A 16767-nucleotide genomic window follows, 5' to 3' on the forward strand; every position below is an offset into this window, starting at 1 on the left:
CACTGGGCATTTGTTTTGAGACACCTTTGCCTTGATTTAACCGAGGTCATGCACAAGTATTTGCCAGGCTTTCTTCAGCCCGTCAATTGATCAATATCATAATATATAGGTCTTAAGTTTGACTCCCACATAGGGGAAGGTACTAGGCTGTTTTGTAAAAAAGGTAAATCGCAAATTTTGTTTATTGTTAATAATAAAAACGTATAGCCTTCAATCATGAGCGTACTCTGAGTTTTGTGCCTCGTTGGCGCAGTAGGCAGCGCGTCAGTCTCATAATCTGAAGGTCGTGAGTCCGACCCTCACACTGGGCATTTGTTTTGAGACACCTTTGCCTTAAATTAACCGAGATCATGCACAAGTATTTGCCAGGCTTTCTTCAGCCCTTCAATTGATCAATATCATGATATATAGGTCTTAAGTTTGACTCCCACATAGGGGAAGGCAGTAGGCTGTTTTGTAAAAAAGGTAAATCGCAAATTTTGTTTATTGTTATTAAAAAGAACGTAAAGCCTTCAATAGTGAACATATTTTGGAACATCTGCCTCGTTGGCGCAGTAGGCAGCGCGTCAGTCTCATAATCTGAAGGTCGTGAGTTCGACCCTCACACTGGGCATTTGTTTTGAGACACCTTTGCCTTGAATTAACCGAGGTCATGCACAATTATTTACCAGGGTTTCTTCAGCCCTTCAATTGATCAATATCATGATATATAGGTCTTAAGTTTGATTCCAACTTAGGGAAAGGCAGTAGGCTGTTTTGTAAAAAAGGTAAATCGCAAATTTTTGTTTATTGTTAATAAAAAGAACGTAAAGCCTTCAATAGTGAACATATTTTGGAACATCTGCCTCGTTGGCGCAGTAGGCAGTGCGTCAGTCTCATAATCTGAAGGTCGTGAGTTCGACCCTCACACTGGGCATTTGTTTTGAGACACCTTTGCCTTGAATTAACCAAGGTCATTCACAATTATTTACTAGGGTTTCTTCAGCCCTTCAATTGATAAATATCATGATATAATTCAATTTCAATTCAATTTCAATTTCAATTCAGTTTATTTTGTATAGCCCAATATCACAAATTACACATTTGCCTCAGAGGGCTTTACAATCTGTACACATACGACATCCCTGTCCCAGGACCTCACATCGAATCAGGAAAAACTCCCCAAAAATAACCTTTCACAGGGAAAAAAGGGAAGAAACCTTCAGGAGAGCAACAGAGGAGGATCCCTCTCCCCGGATGGACAGAAGCAATAGATGTCATGTGTACAGAATGAACAGCATTTACAAAGTTACATAAACATATTACATGAATATGACAATGTATGAATGGAACTCCAATCCATGAAACAGAAGGAGGTAGAGAGGAGGGGGCGGGGCATCAGCAGGGCCAAGGTGGGAGGCCGGCTCACCAGGCATCAGACACCTCCAGGTCCAATGGACCCTATGAGACGTGAAGTCACAACGACTCCGGGGAGGAAGCAGAGTTAATAAGGTGCAATGGAGAGATGTAAATGTATCCATAAGGAGAGAGAGAAGAGGAGAGAGGTGCTCAGTGTATCCTAAAACATCCCCCAGCAGCCTATAAGCCTATAGCAGCATATCAAGGGGCTCGACCAGGGCAAACCTGATTCAGCCCTAACTATAAGCACTATCAAACAGGAAAGTCTTAAGTCTATTCTTGAATGAGGTGACTGTGTCTGCCTCCCGGACTGAAAGTGGAAGCTGGTTCCATAAAAGAGGAGCTTGATAACTGAAGGCTCTTGCTCCCATCCTACTTTTTAGGACTCTAGGAACCACAAGTAGCCCCGCATTTAGTGAGCGCAGCTCTCTAGTGGGGCAATATGGTACTACAAGCTCCTTAAGATATGATGGTGCATCACCAATCAAGGCTTTGTAGGTGAGGAGAAGAATTTTAAATGTGATTCTTGATTTTACAGGGAGCCAGTGCAGCGCAGCTAATACAGGAGTAATGTGATCTCTTTTCTTAGTTTTTGTAAGTACACGAGCTGCAGCATTCTGGATCAACTGGAGGGATTTAAGAGACTTATTAGGGCAGCCTGATAATAAGGAGTTGCAGTAATCTAGTCTGGAAGTAACAAACGCGTGAACCAGCTTTTCTGCATCTTTTTGAGACAAGATGTGCCTGATTTTTGAAATGTTACGTAGATGAAAAAATGCAATCCTTGAGATTTGCTTAACGTGGGAGTTAAAGGACAAGTCTCGGTCAAAGATAACGCCTAGATTCTTTACAGTGGTGTTGGATGCGAAGGAAATGCCATCTACAGAAACCACATCACCAGATAATTGATCTCTGAGGTGTTCAGGGCCCAGTAAAATAACTTCAGTTTTGTCTGAGTTTAACATCAGGAAGTTGCAGGTCATCCATGTTTTTATGTCTTTAAGACATTCTTGAATTTTAGCGAGCTGGTTGGTCTCCTCTGGTTTGATCGATAGATATAATTGAGTATCGTCTGCATAGCAATGAAAGTTTATGCAGTGTTTCCTGATAATATTGCCCAAAGGAAGCATATATAAGGTAAATAAAATTGGTCCAAGCACAGAACCTTGTGGAACTCCGTGATTAACGTTGGTGGTCATTGAGGCTTCATCGTTTACAAATACAAATTGAGATCGATCTGATAAATAGGATTTAAACCAACTTAGTGCGGTACCTGAAATGCCAATCGACTGATCCAGTCTCTGTAATAGGATGTCATGATCAATGGCTTCGAACGCAGCACTAAGGTCTAATAATACCAGTACGGAGATGAGTCCTTTATCTGATGCAATTAGGAGGTCATTTGTAATTTTCACCAGTGCTGTCTCTGTGCTGTGGTGTTTTCTAAATCCTGACTGAAACTCCTCAAATAAACTATTCTGATGTAGGAAGTCGCACAACTGATTTGCGACTACTTTCTCAAGGATCTTAGAGAGGAAGGGAAGGTTAGAGATTGGTCTGTAGTTAGCCAACACCTCTGGATTAAGAGTGGGCTTTTTCAGGAGAGGTTTAATTACAGCTACTTTGAAGGAATGTGTTACATGGCCTGTTAGCAAAGACACATTAACAATATCCAGCAGAGAGGTGCCAATTAAAGGCAACACGTATTTAAGCAGCCTCGTTGGGATGGGGTCTAAGAGACAGGTAGACGGTTTAGAAGTAGAAACCATTGAGGACAATTGGTCTAGGTTAATGGGAGAAAAGCTATCCAAATATACACCAGGGCATACAGCCGTTTCCAAGGCCACTCCTCTTGATGACAGATCGGTAGTAGTTAAGGGCAAGAGAGCATCAATCTTGCCTCTAATAGTTAAAATCTTTTCATTGAAGAAGTTCATGAAGTCATTACTACTGAGGTCTATAGGAATACACGGCTCCACAGAGCTGTGACTCTCTGTCAGCCTGGCTACAGTGCTAAAGAGAACCCTGGGGTTGTTCTTATTTTTCTCTATTACTGATGAGTAATAGGCTGCTCTGGCATTACGGAGAGCCTTTTTATATGTTTTAAGACTATCTCGCCAAACTAAGCGTGATTCTTCCAGATTGGTGGAACGCCATATGCTTTCAAGCTTTCGTGAAGTTTGCTTTAGGTCGCGGGTCTGAGGGTTATACCAGGGAGCAAACCTCCTTTGCCTCACTGTCTTTTTCTTCAGTGGGGCTATCAAGTCTAGTGTCATTCTCAGTGAGCCTGTAGCACTATCGACAATATGATCAATCTGGGACGGACTAAAGTTAGCGCAGGAGTCCTCCGTCACATTGAGACGTGGTATTGAATCAAATGCAGAAGGAATCGCTTCTATAAATTTAGCTACAGCACTGTCAGTTAGACATCTGGTGTAGAAACTTTTGACTAACGGTGTATACTCCGGGAGTATAAACTCAAAAGTTATGAGGTAATGGTCTGACAGAAGAGGGTTCTGTGGGAAGACCTCCAAATGCTCAATGTCAATGCCATATGTAAGAACAAGGTCGAGGGTGTGGCCAAAGCAGTGAGTGGGTTTCTGTACTCTCTGACAGAAGCCAATCGAGTCCAACAATGAGATAAATGCAGTACTAAGGCAATCATTGTCAATATCCACATGAATATTAAAATCTCCTACAATAATAACCTTATCAGTTTTAAGGACTAAACTTGATAAACACTCAGAAAATTCAGATATAAATTCTGAATATGGACCTGGTGGCCGGTACAGTATAACAAATAGAATTGGCTGTAATGTTTTACAGGTTGGATGTGAAAGACTAAGAACAAGGCTTTCAAATGAGTTGTAGTTTAGTTTAGGTTTAGGATTCATTAATAGGCTTGAGTCAAAGATGGCTGCTACTCCACCTCCTCGGCCGGTGCCTCGAGGAATGTGAGTATTAATATGACTTGGAGGAGTTGATTCATTTAGGTTGACATATTCTTCATGCCTCAGCCAGGTTTCAGTAAGACACAATAAATCAATGTGATTGTCTGATATTAAATCATTTACTAATACAGCTTTAGATGACAGAGATCTAATATTTAGGAGTCCACATTTAATTCTCTTCTTTTGTTGCACTGTGGCAGTAGTGATGTTAACCTTTATGAGGTTATTTTGTATGACTCCTCTTCTGGTTACTTTTGATTTAATTAATTTAAGTGGCCGTGGGACAGACACAGTCTCTATAGAGTTAAGGTTAAGGGTGGGTAACTGCTCGAATGGAAGTGCAGAGAAGGGTGGAAGACTACAACTCTGCTTCTGCTTCCTGATCTGAACTCTGGGTCATGGATTAAGTCCGCTAATCAACTTCGCCATGTTCGCAGAAATGAGACGCGCTCCATCCCAAGTGGGATGAATGCCGTCTCGACTCATCAGATCAGGCTTTCCCCAGAAAGTCTGCCAGTTATCTATGTAGCCCACATTGTTTGCTGGGCACCACCTGGACAACCAGCGGTTGAACGACGACATGCGGCTATACATGTCATCATTGATCAGATTGGGGAGAGGGCCAGAGAAAACTACGGTGTCCGACATTGTCTTGGCATAAGTACACACCGATTCCACATTAATTTTAGTGACCTCCGACCGCCGCAGTCGGGAGTCATTACCGCCGGCGTGTATTATAATCTTACTGTAACTACGCTCATCTTTAGCCAGCAGTTTTAAACAAGATTCAATGTCGCCCGCTCTGGCCCCCGGGATGCATATGACTTTGGTCCCTGGCTTCCCTATCTTCACGTTTCTGACTATGGAGCTACCTATAACCAGAGTGGGTTTCTCAGCGGGTGCGTCGCTGAGTGGGGAAAACTGGTTCGAAACGTGAAGAGGTTGGCGGTGCTCAGTGGGCTTCTGTTTAGACTTAAAACCCCTTCGAACAGTCACCCAGCCATCCGGCTGCTCGGGGGCTGCCGGGGGACAGCTAACAGAGGCTAAAGCTAAAGGCCCCGCGCCGGCTATGGGGGGTGGCGAGCTAACTAGCGTAACTGTCTGAGCTTCGATGGTGCGGAGCCGTGCATCTAACCCACTTAGAACTGCCTCCAACCTAGCAAATGAACTACACTTGTTGCATGTACCGTTATCATTAAGAGAGGCAGAGGAATAGCTATACATGAGACACTCTGAGCAAGAGGGAGCGGGAGGGGGAGAAGAAAACATCGCAAGCTGCTAAGCTGGCAACCGGAAGTGATGCAATACGCTTACCGGAAGAGAGAGAGCGATGCGTTATATAAGTCTTAAGTTTGATTCCCACATAGGGGAAGGTACTAGGCTGTTTTGTAAAAAAGGTAAATCGCAAATTTTGTTTATTGTTAATAATAAAAACGTATAGCCTTCAATCATAAGCGTACTCTGAGTTTTGTGCCTCGTTGGCGCAGTAGGCAGCGCGTCAGTCTCATAATCTGAAGGTCGTGAGTTCGACCCTCACACTGGGCATTTGTTTTGAGACACCTTTGCCTTGATTTAACCAAGGTCATGCACAAGTATTTGCCAGGCTTTCTTCAGCCCTTCAATTGATCAATATCATGATATATAGGTCTTAAATTTGAATCCCACATAGGGAAAGGCAGTTGGCTGTTTTGTAGAAAAGATAAATCTTAAATTATATTTTTTGTTAATAAAAAGAACGTGAAGCCTTCAATAGTGAACATATGTTGGAACATCTGCCTCGTTGGCGCAGTAGGCAGCGCGTCAGTCTCATAATCTGAAGGTCGTGAGTTCGACCCTCACACTGGGCATTTGTTTTGAGACACCTTTGCCTTGAATTAACCGAGGTCATTCACAATTATTTACCAGGGTTTCTTCAGCCCTTCAATTGATCAATATCATGATATATAGGTCTTAAATTTGAATCCCACATAGGGAAAGGCAGTTGGCTGTTTTGTAGAAAAGATAAATCTTAAATTATATTTATTGTTAATAAAAAGAACGTACAGCCTTCAATAGTGAACATATGTTGGAACATCTGCCTCATTGGCGTAGTAGGCAGTGCGTCAGTCTCATAATCTGAAGGTTGTGAGTTCGACCCTCACACTGGGCATTTGTTTTGAGACACCTTTGCCTTGATTTAACCGAGGTCATTCACAATTATTTACTAGGGTTTCTTCAGCCCTTCAATTGATAAATATCATGATATAATTCAATTTCAATTCAATTTCAATTTCAATTCAGTTTATTTTGTATAGCCCAATATCACAAATTACACATTTGCCTCAGAGGGCTTTACAATCTGTACACATACGACATCCCTGTCCCAGGACCTCACATCGAATCAGGAAAAACTCCCCAAAAATAACCTTTCACAGGGAAAAAAGGGAAGAAACCTTCAGGAGAGCAACAGAGGAGGATCCCTCTCCCCGGATGGACAGAAGCAATAGATGTCATGTGTACAGAATGAACAGCATTTACAAAGTTACATAAACATATTACATGAATATGACAATGTATGAATGGAACTCCAATCCATGAAACAGAAGGAGGTAGAGAGGAGGGGGCGGGGCATCAGCAGGGCCAAGGTGGGAGGCCGGCTCACCAGGCATCAGACACCTCCAGGTCCAATGGACCCTATGAGACGTGAAGTCACAACGACTCCGGGGAGGAAGCAGAGTTAATAAGGTGCAATGGAGAGATGTAAATGTATCCATAAGGAGAGAGAGAAGAGGAGAGAGGTGCTCAGTGTATCCTAAAACATCCCCCAGCAGCCTATAAGCCTATAGCAGCATATCAAGGGGCTCGACCAGGGCAAACCTGATTCAGCCCTAACTATAAGCACTATCAAACAGGAAAGTCTTAAGTCTATTCTTGAATGAGGTGACTGTGTCTGCCTCCCGGACTGAAAGTGGAAGCTGGTTCCATAAAAGAGGAGCTTGATAACTGAAGGCTCTTGCTCCCATCCTACTTTTTAGGACTCTAGGAACCACAAGTAGCCCCGCATTTAGTGAGCGCAGCTCTCTAGTGGGGCAATATGGTACTACAAGCTCCTTAAGATATGATGGTGCATCACCAATCAAGGCTTTGTAGGTGAGGAGAAGAATTTTAAATGTGATTCTTGATTTTACAGGGAGCCAGTGCAGCGCAGCTAATACAGGAGTAATGTGATCTCTTTTCTTAGTTTTTGTAAGTACACGAGCTGCAGCATTCTGGATCAACTGGAGGGATTTAAGAGACTTATTAGGGCAGCCTGATAATAAGGAGTTGCAGTAATCTAGTCTGGAAGTAACAAACGCGTGAACCAGCTTTTCTGCATCTTTTTGAGACAAGATGTGCCTGATTTTTGAAATGTTACGTAGATGAAAAAATGCAATCCTTGAGATTTGCTTAACGTGGGAGTTAAAGGACAAGTCTCGGTCAAAGATAACGCCTAGATTCTTTACAGTGGTGTTGGATGCGAAGGAAATGCCATCTACAGAAACCACATCACCAGATAATTAATCTCTGAGGTGTTCAGGGCCCAGTAAAATAACTTCAGTTTTGTCTGAGTTTAACATCAGGAAGTTGCAGGTCATCCATGTTTTTATGTCTTTAAGACATTCTTGAATTTTAGCGAGCTGGTTGGTCTCCTCTGGTTTGATCGATAGATATAATTGAGTATCGTCTGCATAGCAATGAAAGTTTATGCAGTGTTTCCTGATAATATTGCCCAAAGGAAGCATATATAAGGTAAATAAAATTGGTCCAAGCACAGAACCTTGTGGAACTCCGTGATTAACGTTGGTGGTCATTGAGGCTTCATCGTTTACAAATACAAATTGAGATCGATCTGATAAATAGGATTTAAACCAACTTAGTGCGGTACCTGAAATGCCAATCGACTGATCCAGTCTCTGTAATAGGATGTCATGATCAATGGCTTCGAACGCAGCACTAAGGTCTAATAATACCAGTACGGAGATGAGTCCTTTATCTGATGCAATTAGGAGGTCATTTGTAATTTTCACCAGTGCTGTCTCTGTGCTGTGGTGTTTTCTAAATCCTGACTGAAACTCCTCAAATAAACTATTCTGATGTAGGAAGTCGCACAACTGATTTGCGACTACTTTCTCAAGGATCTTAGAGAGGAAGGGAAGGTTAGAGATTGGTCTGTAGTTAGCCAACACCTCTGGATTAAGAGTGGGCTTTTTCAGGAGAGGTTTAATTACAGCTACTTTGAAGGAATGTGTTACATGGCCTGTTAGCAAAGACACATTAACAATATCCAGCAGAGAGGTGCCAATTAAAGGCAACACGTATTTAAGCAGCCTCGTTGGGATGGGGTCTAAGAGACAGGTAGACGGTTTAGAAGTAGAAACCATTGAGGACAATTGGTCTAGGTTAATGGGAGAAAAGCTATCCAAATATACACCAGGGCATACAGCCGTTTCCAAGGCCACTCCTCTTGATGACAGATCGGTAGTAGTTAAGGGCAAGAGAGCATCAATCTTGCCTCTAATAGTTAAAATCTTTTCATTGAAGAAGTTCATGAAGTCATTACTACTGAGGTCTATAGGAATACACGGCTCCACAGAGCTGTGACTCTCTGTCAGCCTGGCTACAGTGCTAAAGAGAACCCTGGGGTTGTTCTTATTTTTCTCTATTACTGATGAGTAATAGGCTGCTCTGGCATTACGGAGAGCCTTTTTATATGTTTTAAGACTATCTCGCCAAACTAAGCGTGATTCTTCCAGATTGGTGGAACGCCATATGCTTTCAAGCTTTCGTGAAGTTTGCTTTAGGTCGCGGGTCTGAGGGTTATACCAGGGAGCAAACCTCCTTTGCCTCACTGTCTTTTTCTTCAGTGGGGCTATCAAGTCTAGTGTCATTCTCAGTGAGCCTGTAGCACTATCGACAATATGATCAATCTGGGACGGACTAAAGTTAGCGCAGGAGTCCTCCGTCACATTGAGACGTGGTATTGAATCAAATGCAGAAGGAATCGCTTCTATAAATTTAGCTACAGCACTGTCAGTTAGACATCTGGTGTAGAAACTTTTGACTAACGGTGTATACTCCGGGAGTATAAACTCAAAAGTTATGAGGTAATGGTCTGACAGAAGAGGGTTCTGTGGGAAGACCTCCAAATGCTCAATGTCAATGCCATATGTAAGAACAAGGTCGAGGGTGTGGCCAAAGCAGTGAGTGGGTTTCTGTACTCTCTGACAGAAGCCAATCGAGTCCAACAATGAGATAAATGCAGTACTAAGGCAATCATTGTCAATATCCACATGAATATTAAAATCTCCTACAATAATAACCTTATCAGTTTTAAGGACTAAACTTGATAAACACTCAGAAAATTCAGATATAAATTCTGAATATGGACCTGGTGGCCGGTACAGTATAACAAATAGAATTGGCTGTAATGTTTTACAGGTTGGATGTGAAAGACTAAGAACAAGGCTTTCAAATGAGTTGTAGTTTAGTTTAGGTTTAGGATTCATTAATAGGCTTGAGTCAAAGATGGCTGCTACTCCACCTCCTCGGCCGGTGCCTCGAGGAATGTGAGTATTAATATGACTTGGAGGAGTTGATTCATTTAGGTTGACATATTCTTCATGCCTCAGCCAGGTTTCAGTAAGACACAATAAATCAATGTGATTGTCTGATATTAAATAATTTACTAATACAGCTTTAGATGACAGAGATCTAATATTTAGGAGTCCACATTTAATTCTCTTCTTTTGTTGCACTGTGGCAGTAGTGATGTTAACCTTTATGAGGTTATTTTGTATGACTCCTCTTCTGGTTACTTTTGATTTAATTAATTTAAGTGGCCGTGGGACAGACACAGTCTCTATAGAGTTAAGGTTAAGGGTGGGTAACTGCTCGAATGGAAGTGCAGAGAAGGGTGGAAGACTACAACTCTGCTTCTGCTTCCTGATCTGAACTCTGGGTCATGGATTAAGTCCGCTAATCAACTTCGCCATGTTCGCAGAAATGAGACGTGCTCCATCCCAAGTGGGATGAATGCCGTCTCGACTCATCAGATCAGGCTTTCCCCAGAAAGTCTGCCAGTTATCTATGTAGCCCACATTGTTTGCTGGGCACCACCTGGACAACCAGCGGTTGAACGACGACATGCGGCTATACATGTCATCATTGATCAGATTGGGGAGAGGGCCAGAGAAAACTACGGTGTCCGACATTGTCTTGGCATAAGTACACACCGATTCCACATTAATTTTAGTGACCTCCGACCGCCGCAGTCGGGAGTCATTACCGCCGGCGTGTATTATAATCTTACTGTAACTACGCTCATCTTTAGCCAGCAGTTTTAAACAAGATTCAATGTCGCCCGCTCTGGCCCCCGGGATGCATATGACTTTGGTCCCTGGCTTCCCTATCTTCACGTTTCTGACTATGGAGCTACCTATAACCAGAGTGGGTTTCTCAGCGGGTGCGTCGCTGAGTGGGGAAAACTGGTTCGAAACGTGAAGAGGTTGGTGGTGCTCAGTGGGCTTCTGTTTAGACTTAAAACCCCTTCGAACAGTCACCCAGCCATCCGGCTGCTCGGGGGCTGCCGGGGGACAGCTAACAGAGGCTAAAGCTAAAGGCCCCGCGCCGGCTATGGGGGGTGGCGAGCTAACTAGCGTAACTGTCTGAGCTTCGATGGTGCGGAGCCGTGCATCTAACCCACTTAGAACTGCCTCCAACCTAGCAAATGAACTACACTTGTTGCATGTACCGTTATCATTAAGAGAGGCAGAGGAATAGCTATACATGAGACACTCTGAGCAAGAGGGAGCGGGAGGGGGAGAAGAAAACATCGCAAGCTGCTAAGCTGGCAACCGGAAGTGATGCAATACGCTTACCGGAAGAGAGAGAGCGATGCGTTATATAGGTCTTAAGTTTGATTCCCACTTAGGGGAAGGTACTAGGCTGTTTTGTAAAAAAGGTAAATCGCAAATTTTGTTTATTGTTAATAATAAAAACGTATAGCCTTCAATCATAAGCGTACTCTGAGTTTTGTGCCTCGTTGGCGCAGTAGGCAGCGCGTCAGTCTCATAATCTGAAGGTCGTGAGTTCGACCCTCACACTGGGCATTTGTTTTGAGACACCTTTGCCTTGATTTAACCAAGGTCATGCACAAGTATTTGCCAGGCTTTCTTCAGCCCTTCAATTGATCAATATCATGATATATAGGTCTTAAATTTGAATCCCACATAGGGAAAGGCAGTTGGCTGTTTTGTAGAAAAGATAAATCTTAAATTATATTTTTTGTTAATAAAAAGAACGTGAAGCCTTCGAATGTGAACATATGTTGGAACATCTGCCTCGTTGGCGCAGTAGGCAGCGCGTCAGTCTCATAATCTGAAGGTCGTGAGTTCGACCCTCACACTGGGCATTTGTTTTGAGACACCTTTGCCTTGAATTAACCGAGGTCATTCACAATTATTTACCAGGGTTTCTTCAGCCCTTCAATTGATAAATATCATGATATATAGGTCTTAAATTTGAATCCCACATAGGGAAAGGCAGTTGGCTGTTTTGTAGAAAAGATAAATCTTAAATTATATTTATTGTTAATAAAAAGAACGTACAGCCTTCAATAGTGAACATATGTTGGAACATCTGCCTCATTGGCGTAGTAGGCAGTGCGTCAGTCTCATAATCTGAAGGTTGTGAGTTCGACCCTCACACTGGGCATTTGTTTTGAGACACCTTTGCCTTGATTTAACCGAGGTCATTCACAATTATTTACTAGGGTTTCTTCAGCCCTTCAATTGATAAATATCATGATATAATTCAATTTCAATTCAATTTCAATTTCAATTCAGTTTATTTTGTATAGCCCAATATCACAAATTACACATTTGCCTCAGAGGGCTTTACAATCTGTACACATACGACATCCCTGTCCCAGGACCTCACATCGAATCAGGAAAAACTCCCCAAAAATAACCTTTCACAGGGAAAAAAGGGAAGAAACCTTCAGGAGAGCAACAGAGGAGGATCCCTCTCCCCGGATGGACAGAAGCAATAGATGTCATGTGTACAGAATGAACAGCATTTACAAAGTTACATAAACATATTACATGAATATGACAATGTATGAATGGAACTCCAATCCATGAAACAGAAGGAGGTAGAGAGGAGGGGGCGGGGCATCAGCAGGGCCAAGGTGGGAGGCCGGCTCACCAGGCATCAGACACCTCCAGGTCCAATGGACCCTATGAGACGTGAAGTCACAACGACTCCGGGGAGGAAGCAGAGTTAATAAGGTGCAATGGAGAGATGTAAATGTATCCATAAGGAGAGAGAGAAGAGGAGAGAGGTGCTCAGTGTATCCTAAAACATCCCCCAGCAGCCTATAAGCCTATAGCAGCATATCAAGGGGCTCGACCAGGGCAAACCTGATTCAGCCCTAACTATAAGCACTATCAAACAGGAAAGTCTTAAGTCTATTCTTGAATGAGGTGACTGTGTCTGCCTCCCGGACTGAAAGTGGAAGCTGGTTCCATAAAAGAGGAGCTTGATAACTGAAGGCTCTTGCTCCCATCCTACTTTTTAGGACTCTAGGAACCACAAGTAGCCCCGCATTTAGTGAGCGCAGCTCTCTAGTGGGGCAATATGGTACTACAAGCTCCTTAAGATATGATGGTGCATCACCAATCAAGGCTTTGTAGGTGAGGAGAAGAATTTTAAATGTGATTCTTGATTTTACAGGGAGCCAGTGCAGCGCAGCTAATACAGGAGTAATGTGATCTCTTTTCTTAGTTTTTGTAAGTACACGAGCTGCAGCATTCTGGATCAACTGGAGGGATTTAAGAGACTTATTAGGGCAGCCTGATAATAAGGAGTTGCAGTAATCTAGTCTGGAAGTAACAAACGCGTGAACCAGCTTTTCTGCATCTTTTTGAGACAAGATGTGCCTGATTTTTGAAATGTTACGTAGATGAAAAAATGCAATCCTTGAGATTTGCTTAACGTGGGAGTTAAAGGACAAGTCTCGGTCAAAGATAACGCCTAGATTCTTTACAGTGGTGTTGGATGCGAAGGAAATGCCATCTACAGAAACCACATCACCAGATAATTAATCTCTGAGGTGTTCAGGGCCCAGTAAAATAACTTCAGTTTTGTCTGAGTTTAACATCAGGAAGTTGCAGGTCATCCATGTTTTTATGTCTTTAAGACATTCTTGAATTTTAGCGAGCTGGTTGGTCTCCTCTGGTTTGATCGATAGATATAATTGAGTATCGTCTGCATAGCAATGAAAGTTTATGCAGTGTTTCCTGATAATATTGCCCAAAGGAAGCATATATAAGGTAAATAAAATTGGTCCAAGCACAGAACCTTGTGGAACTCCGTGATTAACGTTGGTGGTCATTGAGGCTTCATCGTTTACAAATACAAATTGAGATCGATCTGATAAATAGGATTTAAACCAACTTAGTGCGGTACCTGAAATGCCAATCGACTGATCCAGTCTCTGTAATAGGATGTCATGATCAATGGCTTCGAACGCAGCACTAAGGTCTAATAATACCAGTACGGAGATGAGTCCTTTATCTGATGCAATTAGGAGGTCATTTGTAATTTTCACCAGTGCTGTCTCTGTGCTGTGGTGTTTTCTAAATCCTGACTGAAACTCCTCAAATAAACTATTCTGATGTAGGAAGTCGCACAACTGATTTGCGACTACTTTCTCAAGGATCTTAGAGAGGAAGGGAAGGTTAGAGATTGGTCTGTAGTTAGCCAACACCTCTGGATTAAGAGTGGGCTTTTTCAGGAGAGGTTTAATTACAGCTACTTTGAAGGAATGTGTTACATGGCCTGTTAGCAAAGACACATTAACAATATCCAGCAGAGAGGTGCCAATTAAAGGCAACACGTATTTAAGCAGCCTCGTTGGGATGGGGTCTAAGAGACAGGTAGACGGTTTAGAAGTAGAAACCATTGAGGACAATTGGTCTAGGTTAATGGGAGAAAAGCTATCCAAATATACACCAGGGCATACAGCCGTTTCCAAGGCCACTCCTCTTGATGACAGATCGGTAGTAGTTAAGGGCAAGAGAGCATCAATCTTGCCTCTAATAGTTAAAATCTTTTCATTGAAGAAGTTCATGAAGTCATTACTACTGAGGTCTATAGGAATACACGGCTCCACAGAGCTGTGACTCTCTGTCAGCCTGGCTACAGTGCTAAAGAGAACCCTGGGGTTGTTCTTATTTTTCTCTATTACTGATGAGTAATAGGCTGCTCTGGCATTACGGAGAGCCTTTTTATATGTTTTAAGACTATCTCGCCAAACTAAGCGTGATTCTTCCAGATTGGTGGAACGCCATATGCTTTCAAGCTTTCGTGAAGTTTGCTTTAGGTCGCGGGTCTGAGGGTTATACCAGGGAGCAAACCTCCTTTGCCTCACTGTCTTTTTCTTCAGTGGGGCTATCAAGTCTAGTGTCATTCTCAGTGAGCCTGTAGCACTATCGACAATATGATCAATCTGGGACGGACTAAAGTTAGCGCAGGAGTCCTCCGTCACATTGAGACGTGGTATTGAATCAAATGCAGAAGGAATGGCTTCTATAAATTTAGCTACAGCACTGTCAGTTAGACATCTGGTGTAGAAACTTTTGACTAACGGTGTATACTCCGGGAGTATAAACTCAAAAGTTATGAGGTAATGGTCTGACAGAAGAGGGTTCTGTGGGAAGACCTCCAAATGCTCAATGTCAATGCCATATGTAAGAACAAGGTCGAGGGTGTGGCCAAAGCAGTGAGTGGGTTTCTGTACTCTCTGACAGAAGCCAATCGAGTCCAACAATGAGATAAATGCAGTACTAAGGCAATCATTGTCAATATCCACATGAATATTAAAATCTCCTACAATAATAACCTTATCAGTTTTAAGGACTAAACTTGATAAACACTCAGAAAATTCAGATATAAATTCTGAATATGGACCTGGTGGCCGGTACAGTATAACAAATAGAATTGGCTGTAATGTTTTACAGGTTGGATGTGAAAGACTAAGAACAAGGCTTTCAAATGAGTTGTAGTTTAGTTTAGGTTTAGGATTCATTAATAGGCTTGAGTCAAAGATGGCTGCTACTCCACCTCCTCGGCCGGTGCCTCGAGGAATGTGAGTATTAATATGACTTGGAGGAGTTGATTCATTTAGGTTGACATATTCTTCATGCCTCAGCCAGGTTTCAGTAAGACACAATAAATCAATGTGATTGTCTGATATTAAATAATTTACTAATACAGCTTTAGATGACAGAGATCTAATATTTAGGAGTCCACATTTAATTCTCTTCTTTTGTTGCACTGTGGCAGTAGTGATGTTAACCTTTATGAGGTTATTTTGTATGACTCCTCTTCTGGTTACTTTTGATTTAATTAATTTAAGTGGCCGTGGGACAGACACAGTCTCTATAGAGTTAAGGTTAAGGGTGGGTAACTGCTCGAATGGAAGTGCAGAGAAGGGTGGAAGACTACAACTCTGCTTCTGCTTCCTGATCTGAACTCTGGGTCATGGATTAAGTCCGCTAATCAACTTCGCCATGTTCGCAGAAATGAGACGTGCTCCATCCCAAGTGGGATGAATGCCGTCTCGACTCATCAGATCAGGCTTTCCCCAGAAAGTCTGCCAGTTATCTATGTAGCCCACATTGTTTGCTGGGCACCACCTGGACAACCAGCGGTTGAACGACGACATGCGGCTATACATGTCATCATTGATCAGATTGGGGAGAGGGCCAGAGAAAACTACGGTGTCCGACATTGTCTTGGCATAAGTACACACCGATTCCACATTAATTTTAGTGACCTCCGACCGCCGCAGTCGGGAGTCATTACCGCCGGCGTGTATTATAATCTTACTGTAACTACGCTCATCTTTAGCCAGCAGTTTTAAACAAGATTCAATGTCGCCCGCTCTGGCCCCCGGGATGCATATGACTTTGGTCCCTGGCTTCCCTATCTTCACGTTTCTGACTATGGAGCTACCTATAACCAGAGTGGGTTTCTCAGCGGGTGCGTCGCTGAGTGGGGAAAACTGGTTCGAAACGTGAAGAGGTTGGCGGTGCTCAGTGGGCTTCTGTTTAGACTTAAAACCCCTTCGAACAGTCACCCAGCCATCCGGCTGCTCGGGGGCTGCCGGGGGACAGCTAACAGAGGCTAAAGCTAAAGGCCCCGCGCCGGCTATGGGGGGTGGCGAGCTAACTAGCGTAACTGTCTGAGCTTCGATGGTGCGGAGCCGTGCATCTAACCCACTTAGAACTGCCTCCAACCTAGCAAATGAACTACACTTGTTGCATGTACCGTTATCATTAAGAGAGGCAGAGGAATAGCTATACATGAGACACTCTGAGCAAGAGGGAGCGGGAGG

General features: G+C 43.0%; 5 non-coding genes across 5 annotated transcripts; all 5 read left to right on the forward strand.

Annotated features, from left to right (window-relative positions):
* The first annotated feature begins 540 nt into the window (after positions 1-540).
* trnam-cau lies at positions 541-613 on the forward strand. Its single transcript has one exon. It is a non-coding gene; the product is annotated as a tRNA-Met (tRNA).
* Positions 614-5821: 5208 nt separating this feature from the next.
* Positions 5822-5894, forward strand: trnam-cau. The gene has a single exon. It is a non-coding gene; the product is annotated as a tRNA-Met (tRNA).
* Positions 5895-6123: 229 nt separating this feature from the next.
* trnam-cau lies at positions 6124-6196 on the forward strand. The gene has a single exon. It is a non-coding gene; the product is annotated as a tRNA-Met (tRNA).
* Positions 6197-11403: 5207 nt separating this feature from the next.
* On the forward strand, positions 11404-11476 carry trnam-cau. The gene has a single exon. It is a non-coding gene; the product is annotated as a tRNA-Met (tRNA).
* A 229-nt stretch (positions 11477-11705) lies between these two features.
* On the forward strand, positions 11706-11778 carry trnam-cau. The gene has a single exon. It is a non-coding gene; the product is annotated as a tRNA-Met (tRNA).
* The last annotated feature ends 4989 nt before the right edge of the window (positions 11779-16767 follow it).

Source organism: Cyclopterus lumpus, chromosome 2 (assembly GCF_009769545.1).
Source record: "Cyclopterus lumpus isolate fCycLum1 chromosome 2, fCycLum1.pri, whole genome shotgun sequence".
NCBI lineage: Eukaryota > Metazoa > Chordata > Actinopteri > Perciformes > Cyclopteridae > Cyclopterus > Cyclopterus lumpus.